General features: G+C 40.6%; 1 protein-coding gene across 3 annotated transcripts in view; it reads left to right on the forward strand.

Moving 5' to 3' along the window:
• Nucleotides 1–12,073, forward strand: part of LOC112262033 (unconventional myosin-VI) — a 101,561-nt gene that overhangs the window by 405 nt on the left and 89,083 nt on the right. The window lies entirely within an intron of this gene.

Consider the following 12,073-nt stretch of genomic DNA (forward strand, 5'->3'; position numbering starts at 1 on the left):
AGGCTAAAACAAATTACAGTTGGTCTAGTGACATGTCGGTAACGTTTGTTCATGATGTCACCGCGACAACTTTCATTCTATTGTCGGCCGAGATCACACTTTGTCGGTGCTCCAAATACCATACAGTAAGGTAACTTGGGGAAAATGTCTTTCAGCGCTCTCCAATCCTGTTCCTGGAGACGAACGTCCTGTAGGTTTTCGCTCCAACCTTAATCTAGCGCACCCGATTCTAATAATTAGCTGGATGATAAATTGAAATAGGTTAGTTACGACTGGGTTTGGAGCGAAAACATCCAGGAGGGTTGCTCTCCAGGAACAGGGATGGAGATCCCTGGTCTATTTACTGACAGAAATAAGCAACGTTTGGTATGGTGTGTGTAATGGCTATCCTTAGGCAAACAGATTTTTAAGAGAAATAGGTGGGCAGAATTAATTAATGAAATAGAAAGGGTGTGTTTTGCCCTACTGTCGGGGCAAAACTCCCTTCTATGGGGCAAAGTGCATTGTATTTACAAATTTGAGTAATTGACTCCTAAAAGCTAAAGTGTAGGTATCTTATTTTAAATAAATAAAATATATGGAACCAAATGACATTGCACATCTCACTGAATATTCTCGCCATGATGAGGTTTTGATCTATAACCCTTTTTTGCTCCACTGGAGGGGGGATGTTTTCCCCAAACATACTCACATGAATTTGTACTACTTTATTAAAAGCAGATTACAATTTTTTCCTCTAAGTGGATATTTATATTTTATTTTAACACAAATAAACCCATCCATTTAAAAGTGAATTTAGTAAATGTTAACCTTGCAAGCCAGGCAACTAAAAGTAACTTTCTAAGCAATGTTTTGGGTTGATGCCAGCTAACTGGCTAGCCAGTTCAAATAATGACAAGTATAGCTGACAATGTCATAACTTTAGATACTTTTTATTCATTATTACAGGAAAATAAACCCACAACAAATCAAATGTTATTGGTCACATACACATTTAGCAGATGTTATTGTGGGTGTAGCAAAATGGTTATGTTCCTAGCTCCAGCAGTGCAGTAGTATTTAACAATTCACAACGATACACATATCTAAAAGTAAAGGAATGTAATTAAGAAATATAAATATTAAGACGAGCAATGTACAATATAATACTGCTTTACTCATCTCATATGTATAAACTATGTAAACATTATTAAAGTGACTAGTGTTCCATTTATTAAAGTGGCCAGTGATTCCATGTCTATGTACAGTGCCTTCGGAAAGTATTCAGACCCCTTGACTTTTTCCACATTTTGTTACTTTACAACCTTACTTTAAAATTGATTAAATAGTTTCTCCCCCCTCTTCAATCTTCTCACACTACCCTAAAATTACAAAGCGAAACAGGTTTTTAGATTTTTTTTTGCAAATGTATTAAAAATAATGAACATAACTTATTTACATAAGTATTCAGACCCTTTGCTATGAGACTCGAAATTGAGCTCAGGTGCATCCTGTTTCCATTGATCATCCTTTAGATGTTTCTACAACTTGATTGGAGTCCACCTGTGGTAAATTCAATTGATTGGACATCATTTGGAAAGGCACACAGCCATCTATATAAGATCCCACAGTTGACAGAGCATGTCAGAGCATAAACATTCAAAAAAGGCAGTCATCTCTGCGCACTCCACCAATCAGGCCTTTATGATAGTGGCTAGACGGAAGCCTCTCCTCACTGAAAGGCAAAGGACAGCCTGCTTGGAGTTTGCCAAAAGGCTTCTAAAGACTCTCAGACCATGAGAAACAAGATTCTCTGTTCTGGTGAAACCAAGATTGAATTATTTGGCCTGAATGCCAAGCATCACGTCTGGAGGAAACCTGGTACCATCCCTATGTTGAAGCAAGTCTCAATGTCCTTGAGTAGCCCAGCCAGTGCCCGGACTTGAACCCGATCAAACATCTCTGGAGAGACCTGAAAATGGCTGTGTAGCAACTCTTCCCATTCAACCTGACAGAGCTTGAGAGGATCCGCAGAGAAAAATGGGAGAAACTCCCCAAATACACGTGTGCCAAGCTTGTAATGTCATACCCAAGAAGACTCTGGGCTGTAACCGCTGCCAAAGGTGTTTCAACAAAGTACTGAATAAAGGGTCTGAATACTTATTTAAATGTCATTTTTCAGTTGTATTTTTTTTATAGATAAGGGAAGAAAACAATTTAATACATTTTATATTAAGGCTGTAACAAAATGTGGAAAAAGTCAAGGGGTCAGAATACTTTCCGAAGGCACTGTATATAGGGCAGCAGCCTCTAAGTTGCAGGGATGAGTAACCGGGTGGGAGCCGGCTAGTGATGGCCATTTAACAGTCTGATGGCCTTGAGCTAGAAGCTGATTTTCACTCTCTCTGTCCCAGCTTTGATGCACCTGTACTGACCTCGCCTTCTGGATGATAGTGGGGTGGTTGATGTCCTTGATCTTTTTTGCCTTCCTGTGACATCGGGTGCTGTAGGTGTCCTGTAGGGCAGGCATTGTGCCCCTGGTGATGCGTTGGGCAGACCGCACCACCCTCTGGAGAGCCCTGCGGTTGTGGGAGGTGCAGTTGCCGTACCAGGCGGTGATACTTCCCGACAGGATGCTCTCAATTATGCATCTGTAAAAGTTTGAGGGTCTTTAGGGGCCGAGCCAAATTTCTTCAGCCTCCTGAGGTTGAAGAGGTGCTGTTGTGCCGACTTCACCACACTGTGCCGACTTCACCACACCACACTTCACCACACTTTCTGTGTGGGTGGACCATTTCGTATGGTCAGTGATGTGTACGCCAAGGAACTTGAAGGTTTCCACCTTCTCCACTGCGGCCCCGTCGATGTGGACAAGGGTGTGCTCCCTCTGCTGTTTCCTGAAGTCCACGATCAGATCTTTCATTTGGTTGACGTTAAGGGAGACGTTATTTTCCTGGCACCATTCCGCCAGGGCCCTCACCACCTTCCTGTAGGCTGTCTCGTCATTTTTGGTAATCAGGCCTACTACTGTTGTGTCATCTGCAAACTTGATGATTGATTTGGAGGCGTGCGTGGCCACACAATCATGGTGAAAAGGGAATACATGAGGGGTCTGAGGATCAATGGAGAGGTGATGTTTCCTACCTTCACCACCTGGGGGTGGCCCATCAGGAAGTCCAAGACCCAGTTGCATAGGGCAGGGTTCAGACCCAGGGTCCCGTGCTTAATGTTGAGCGTGGAGGGTACTATGGTGTTGGAAGGTTGAGCTGTAGTCAATGAATGTAGTGTGCTGGCATCATTTGTTGGGGCGGTGAGAAAATTAGTGGGTCTAGGGTGTCCGGTAAGTTTCAGGTAATTTGATCCTTAACTAGCCTCTCAAGGCACTTCATGATCCCATAAGTGAGTGCTACGGGGCGAAAGTCATTTAGTTCCGTTACCTTTGCTTTCTTGGGTACAGGAACAATGGTGGACATATTGAAGCATGTGGGGACCGCAGACTGGGATAGGGAGAGATTGAATATGTCTGGAAACACTCCAGCCAGCTGGTCTGCACATGCTCATGCACATGCAAGAAGTCGTTGTTTGCGACATGTCTGGTTTTTCCTTTGTAGTCCGTGATTGTCTGTAGACGCTGCCACATACGTCTTGTCTGAGCCGATGAATTGCGACTCCACTTTGTTTTTGATTGCCTTACGGAGGGAATAACTACACTGTTTGTATTTAACCATATCCCCAGTCACTTTGTCATTGTTAAATGTGGTGTGCGCCACAGTTTTCTGTGAATGCTGCAATCTATCCATGGTTTCTGTTTTGGGTAGGTTTTAATTAGAGGTCGACCGATTATGATTTTTCAACACCGATACCGATTATTGGAGGACCAAATAAAGCCGATACTGATTAATCCAACGTTTTTTTTAAATATATTTTTTTATATTTTTAATGTATTTGTAATAATGACAATTACAACAATACTGAATGAACACTTATTTTAACTATTTTAACATCAATATAATCTATTTACCCTCAAGTAAGTAATGAAACATGTTCAATTTGGTTTAAATAATGCAAAAACAAAGTGTTGGAGAAGAAAGTAAAAGTGCAATATGTGCTATGTAAGAAAGCTAACGTTTCAGTTCCTTGCTCAGAACATGAGAACATATGAAAGCTGGTGGTTCCTTTTAACATGAGTCTTCAATATTCCCAGGTAAGAAGTTTTAGGTTGTAGTTATTATAGGACTATTTCCCTCTATACCATTTGTATTTAATTAACCGTTGACTATTGGATGTTCTTATAGTCACTTTAGTATTGCCAGTGTAAAAGTATAGCTTCCGTCCCTCTCCTCGCTCCTCCCTGGGCTCGAACCAGCAACACAATGACAATAGCCACCACATCGAAGCAGCGTTGCCCAAGCAAAGCAAGGGAAACAACCACGCCAAGGCTCAGAGCGAGTAGCGTGCGCTAACTAGCCAGCCATTTCACTTCGGTTTCACCAGCCTCATCTCGGGAGTTGATAGGTTTGAAGTCATAAACGGCGCAATGCTTGACGCACAATGAAGAGCTGCTGGCAAAACGCACGAGACTGCTGTTTGAATGAATGTTTACAAGCCTGCTTCTGCCTACCACCGCTCAGTCAGATACTTCGATGCTTGTATGCTCAGTCAGATTATATGCAACGCAGGACACGCTAGATAATGTCTAGTAATATCATTAACCATGTGGAGTTAACTAGTGATTATGATAAGTTTAATGCTAGCTAGCAACTTACGCAAATGCAGTAAGCCAAGGTAACAGGCAGTCTCCTTGTGGAGTGCAACGAGAGAGAGGCAGGTCGTTATTGTGTTGGACTAGTTAACTGTAAGGTTGCAAGATTGGTTCCCCCGAGGTGACAAGGTGAAAATCTGTCATTCTGCCCCTGAACGAGGCAGTTAACCCAACGTTTCTAGGCCGTCATTGAAAATAAGAATGTGTTCTTAACTGACTTGCCAAGTTAAATAAAGGTGTGAAATTTTTTGGGGGGGGCAAATCGGCCCCGAAAAATACCGATTCCCGACTGTTATGAAAACTTGAAATCGGCCCTAATTAATCGGCTATTCCGATTAATCGTTCGACCTCTAGTTTTAATAGTCACAGAACCTCATCCCCTATACACTTCCTGATGAACTCAGTCACCGTATCCGTGTAAACGTCAATGTTATTCTCAGAGGCTACATGTAACATATCCCAGGTCGCGTGATCAAAACAGTCTTGAAGCATGGATTCCAATTGGTCAAACCAGCGTTGAATAGACCTTAGCACGGGTACTTCCTGTTTGAGTTTCTTTCTATAGGTAGGGAGGAGCAAAATGGGGTCGTGGTCTGATTTGCCAAAGGCAGGGCGTGGGAGGGCTTTGTTGGCGTCTCGAAAGGGGAAGTAGCAGTGATCCAGTGTTTTTCCAGAGCGATTACTACAGTCAATGTGTTGATAGAACTTCAATAGCGTTTTCCTCAAATTTGCTCTGTTAAAATCCTCAGCTGCAATAAATGTGGCCTCATGATATGTGGTTTCCAGTTTGCATCATTATTTACAAGGTAATGATGGTAAGTTTACAGAAAATAACTAATGTTATGAGTGTGTCGGAATAAAAGTAGGTAATTCTATCTGAACATTTTAGAACTCCTGCACTGTCTCATCACAGATGGATTTGGTCTTGTTGCTGTAGCAGCCCAGTAACCACGGCAGATATGGATTTTTTAGGGGGGGCCTCTAACATTTTTTTGGGGGGGGGGGGTCAAGATGGCCGATATTCAATATCATTGAATTAGAACATTTTGACATTTCCCCAGAAATCCATGAATGCATTAATGCACACATTTTAAAATCAAACAATACATTTGGGTAAAAACTAAGTAATCTAACTACATAACATAATAGTAATAATTTTATTTGAGTGGTAAATCTCTTGAGAAACTGGGTACATTTTAAGATGGCATAGTCGTCTGTGGTGCTACAGATTTGGGACTTATTTTAAAAATCAAATACTATTTTATTGGTCACATACACATGGTTATTGCGAGTGTAGGGCAGTGCTTGTGCTTCTAGTTCCGACAGTGCAGCAATACCTAACATGTAATCTAAAAATTCCACAAGAACTACCCAATACACACATCTAAGTAAAGTAATGGAATAAGAATATATACATATGAATATACTATGTAAAATGTTTTTATCAATATTTGCATAGAAGCATCACTCCCAGCATGTCATGACTGTGTGGAAGGACATCATATAGGCACTGCTGTTAGTTTGAGAATATAAAATTATCATCGTCATGATTTCTGAACACGGATGCTTCTGAAACTATATTTTTCGTCCTTTTCCGTGATCGAGTGTATATATACTGTACAAAAATATAAAAGCAAAATGCAATAATTTGTTAGATATTAATGTTTGAGTTCATATAAGGAAATCAGTCAACTTCATTGCATTAAACCCTAATCTATGGATTTTACATTACTGGGCAGGGGTGCATCCACTGGGGAGCCAGGCCCAGCCAATCAGAAATATTTTTTTCCCACTAAAGGATTATATTACAGACAGAAATACTCCTCAGCACCACCCACCTCAGACGATCCTGCAGGTGAAGAAGCCGGATGTGGAGGTCCTGGGCTGGCGTGGTTACACGTGGTCTGCAGTTGTGAGGCCGGTTGGACGTACTGCCAAATTCTCTTAAATGATATTTGAGGCAGCTTATGGTAGAGAAATAAACGTTACATTCTCTGGCGACAGCCCTGTAGTCAGTATGCCATTTGCATGCTCCCTCAACTTGAGACATCTGTGGCATTGTGTAGTGTGACAAAGCTGCACATTTTAAAGTGCCCTTATATTGTCCCCAGCATAAGGTGCACCTTTGTAATGTTAATGATTTTTAACCGCTTCTTCATATGCCACACCCGAGGTTTGATGGATTATCTTGTCAAAGGAGAAATGCTTACTAATAAGGATGTGCACAAACTTTGAGAAAAATAGGATTTTTGTGCTATAGAACATTTTTATTTATTTTTTGACCTCATGAAACATGGGACACTTCATGTTGCGTTTTTATATTTTTGTTCAGTGTATATTTTTCAGCTGCCAGGACACATCTAAACAATTCAGCTGCCAGGAAGACTCGATTGGCTTATTCAACTATCTGTCAAGAACTGGGTGCTTTGTAAAACTGGGCGCGTTGTAATTTGCTTACTGCTATGAGTGGATAGAGTGAGGCCGTAACTCTGTTCCTTTTCAGTTCTCCTCACATCTCTCTCCATCACTCATATCACTTTCTGAAGCTACTATGAGAACTAGCTCAAAGGCAATGCACATTTATAGCTTAGTAGAAAATGTCATATCTGACAAGGAGAGCAATGCAGAGCAATATTTGCCCGACTTTATAGCGGCTCGGGTTATTGATCATTCTCTAGTTGCGACAGTCGCAGAGACGTTAAGTTATTTCATGTCTGTGCAACAAGGAAACTGACAGTTGCAGAGACTGTCTAAAGACATTTCAACGGAGTAAAAATGAAATGTTTTGACTAGCGACACTTGTCGTATTCTAATTGTCTACTGACATGTCGTTAGACCAAGTATAAACCGACCTAACGTCTCTCACAATGCTATAGCTTGCTTTCTAACTACAGACGCTAGCTGTATAGCTAATGCCTGCCATTTGTATAGCTAGGTTATTATTGGGCTGTTTAGTGATAGTTCAGGGCTAAAGGTAACGTTATCTAGCTCGAGCCTGCCTGCTGTTATTTGGTAAATATAGCTAGTATTGGATTGATAAATGCTCCAAAATTTGACTAAATATCCATCTGTATAATGTCAACGTGATTAAAGCTGTCAGGCAAGAATTATGCATGTGTACACATTAAATGTATTAGACATAATAAAGCTAGCTAGTTTCAGCCAATGGCTGTTGGACAAAGCTAGGAAGTAGGTTGAACTAAATGTGCATGCCATGATGCTTCACTTACCATAAAATAAGCATCACAAAAAGATTGAAGTGGCATAATTCTGGCTTGTTATCAACAGCAGTCTGTGTCTAGAACCATCAAAATATTTACGCTTGGAGACCTATGTCCTCATGCACCAGGCCAGCATTTACCAAACTCGGTTCTGATGACCGCAAGGGGGTGCAGGTCTTGGTTTTTGCCCTAGCACTACACCTCTGATTCAAATAATGACCTCATCAAGCTTTGTTGTGAATCAGCTGTGTAGTGCTAGGGCCAAAACCAAAACGTCCACCCCTTGAGTTTGGGAAATGCTGCGCTAGGCTAATTCATAATGTGCTTAATGAATGCTCTCTGTTCTGTACAATAACAGATTTTGCTAGTATGCCGCTCAAAAAAAAAAAAAGAGTTCTCTGACGAGCCGTGTATGGGCTCCTTTAGGTTGTAATGCTTGCTTGGCCACTGACACACCCGGCACCACTGTACTCCTCCCTACATCTGGTCAGACTGCAGCAGAGCAGATATCCCAATGTATTTTCCATATCCTCTCTTCTATAGAGGGAACAGGAAGCTAGAAGTAGGCAGGAGGCATGTGTGTTCCAGGAAACACACCTTAACCTTTGAACCCTGGTCTCCTCCATGACCGCACTGGTGTCTATGTCTGTGCATCTCTCCTCAGACTGTTTTTTATTTTCAAGGACTGACTGCTGACCACACCTTATTACACTTCAACAGTCTTCACAAATATCTCACTTCCGTTGGGGCTTAGGAGCCATAAGAGGATTACATGTTCGAGTCGAAGCTAACCACATGGGACCTGTATTAGGTGGCTGGTTTGTTGTGATGATTAATTTGATAAGCAGTGTATGTTACTTTGGTGTAACAGACACTATCGATATGGCATAAGCAAAGAACACAAAATTATGCACTGATTATATAGATGTTACAATGTTATAGCGTAGCATCTCTGAATTTAAACATTGTGCCCATTTTTTTAAGTAATAATAATTATGATTCATACAAAATGCTCCTCTACTGTACTGTTTGATGTTGAAGTCTGCTTGTGGCTAAAAAATGTCACCAATAACATTTGATTTTGATTTCAGTTTTGTCAATCTTTAAAGAGCACAAAGTATGTAGCTTATTTCAGGTGTGGCATATCATACCTCACTAGGGTAGGGGGCACTATGTTCACTTCCGGATGAAAAGAGTTCCCAAAGTAAACTGCCTGCTACTCAGGCCCAGAAGCTAGGATATGCATATAATGGGTCGATTTGGATAGAAAACACTCTAAAGTTTCCAAAACTGTTAAAATAATGTCCGAGTATAACAGAACTGATTTGGCAGGCGAAAACCTGAGAGAAATCCATCCAGGAAGTGGGATTTTTTTTATGTTTGTAGTTTTCTATCGAATGCCATTACATTATCATTTGACTTAGGACTCAAATTGCACTTCCTATGGCTTCCATTAGATGTCAACAGTCTTTAGAAATTGTTTCAGGCTTGTATTCTGAAAAATTAGGGAGTAAGACCACTCTGAATGAGTGGACCCTACAGTGTCCCAGAGCTTTTTCATGACGAGAGCGCGCCTTTCTTGTTTACCTTTTAATTGACAGCGTTATTGTCTGGTTTAAATATTATCGACTATTTAGGCTAAAAACAACCCGAGGATTGATTATAAACATCGTTTGAAATGCTTCTATGAACTTTACAGATACTATTTGGATTTTTCGTCTGCCTGTTGTGACTGCGTTTGAGCCTGTGGATTACTGAACAAAACGCGCAAACAAGGTTTTTGGATAGAAACAGGGACTTTATCGAACAAAACAAACATTTATTGAGTAAATGGGAGTCTTGTGAGTGCAACCATATGAAGATCATCAAAGGTAAGTGATTAATTTTATCTCTATTTCTGACTTGTGTAACTCCTCTACTTGGCTGGAAACTGTTTGTAATGATTTGTCTACTGGGCGCTGTTCTCAGATAATCGCATGGTATGCTTTCGCCGTAAAGCCTTTTTGAAATCTGACACCGTGGTTGTATTAACAAGAAGTTCATCTTTAAACCGATGTATAACACTTGTATGTTTTATGAATTTTTATTATGAGTATTTCTGTTTTTGAATTTGGAGCTCGGTAATTTCACTGGATGTTGGCCAGGTGGGACGCTAGCGTCATTTTGGGGAATATTCGGAGGTGGAAACTTTCTGTGGGAATTAACGGAAATATATGCAAATTAATATCATTTAAATGTAGATGTTTTTTGCATTGGATATATTTACCATATCATATGGAGACAGAAACAAAGCTTTTACCTTATCATAAGTAGACATAATTGCAAATTATTAAATCCTTTCAATGGAAATAATTAACGTTAAATTTGTAACTATTTTAAAATGAGTTGACTCTTCACATGAGAATGATTTCACTGAACAACAAAAGGGAATATTGAATGATCCCCAATGAGCCATCGCATCTCCCAAAAACGTTTTCAACATCTGTAAAATGATGGTCTAGAAAATAAAGCTTTGGTTGTCTTCCTCTCAGGCTTCCATGTCTTCTCCCTGGACCTCTTCAATGTCCACCTCTTGAACATCAGACTCTGAGGCCTCATCTTCACTGTCACTTTCCAACCCTGTTGAGGATGGCTCATTGTCAGGCTCAAAATGTTCCTTTTTTCCAAAAATATTATTTTTGTAGGCGAAATAGCTCCGTTTGTTCTACACGTTTGTCTGAGAAATCGCCCGGAAATTGCAGTCACGAAAACGCGAAAAATATTCCAAATTAGCTCCACAATATCGACAAACATGGCAAACGTTGTTTATAATCAATCCTCAAGGTGTTTTTCAAATATCTATTCGATAATATATCCACCGGGACAATTGGTTTTTCAGTAGGACCGATTGGAATAATGGCTACCTCTGTATTTTACGCGAGAATCACTCTGGGAGCCATCAGGTGACCAGTTGCGCAATGTAACCGCTTACGGGTATTCTTCAACATAAATGCGTAAAACTACGTCACAATGCTGTAGACACCTAGGGGAATAGGGAGAAAAAGTAATCTGGTTGATAGCCCATTCACTGCTCAATAGGGACGCATTGGAACGCAGCGCTTTCAAAACATGAGGCACTTCCGGGTTGGATTTTTCTCAGGCTTTCTCCTGCAATATCAGTTCTGTTATACTCACAGACAATATTTTTACAGTTTTGGAAACTTTAGAGTATTTTCTATCCTAAGCTGTCAATTATATGCATATTCTAGCATCTTGTCCTGACAAAATATCCCGTTTACTACGGGAACGTTATTTTTCAAAAAATGAAAATACTGCCCCCTAGTCACAAAAGGCTAGACCAAGCCACCTTCATGTTCGCAGCATTGTCTGTCACCAGTGCAAATACCTTCTGTGGTCCAAGGTCACTGCCTTCAGCTCATCTGCAATGTAGAGACCGGTGTGTCTGTTGTCCCTTGTGTCTGTGCTCTTGTAGAATACTGGTTGAGGGGTGCAGACGATGTAGTTAATTATTCCTTACCCACGAACATTCGAACACCAATCAGAGATGATTGCAATACAGTCTGCTTTCCCTATAATTTGCTTGACTTGCACTTGAACTCTGTTGAACTCTGCATCCAGTAAATGAGTAGATAAAGCATATCTGGTTGGTGGGGTGTATGCTGGGCGAAGAACATTCAGAAATCTCTTCCAATACACATTGCCGGTGAGCATCAGAGGTGAACCAGTTGCATACACAGGTCGAGCAAGACATTCATCGGCATATCTCTGACTACGTTCCTCCATTGAATAAAAAACACTTCTGATTTCAGGAGGGCCATGAGCTGTTGCTATCGATAAGGTGTCTGATTCATCATTTTCACCTCAAATAGAAGTAGAGGGACTTTTGTCAGAGGTTGTGAGTGCTGAGGGAACTTTATGCACTTGGCTAGATGATTTTGCACCTTTGTTGTATTCTTCACATATGATTTGGCACAGTATTTGCAAATGTACACAGCTTTTCCTTCTGCATTAGCTGCAGTGAAATGTCTTAACACATCAGTGCCTGTGGCTTTTTCCTGTAAAGATTAGAAACAAAAGGAGTTTAAAAAAAAAAAAATACAATTCCATGTAC

The sequence above is a fragment of the Oncorhynchus tshawytscha genome, linkage group LG11 (assembly GCF_018296145.1).
Source record: "Oncorhynchus tshawytscha isolate Ot180627B linkage group LG11, Otsh_v2.0, whole genome shotgun sequence".
Classification (NCBI taxonomy): domain Eukaryota; kingdom Metazoa; phylum Chordata; class Actinopteri; order Salmoniformes; family Salmonidae; genus Oncorhynchus; species Oncorhynchus tshawytscha.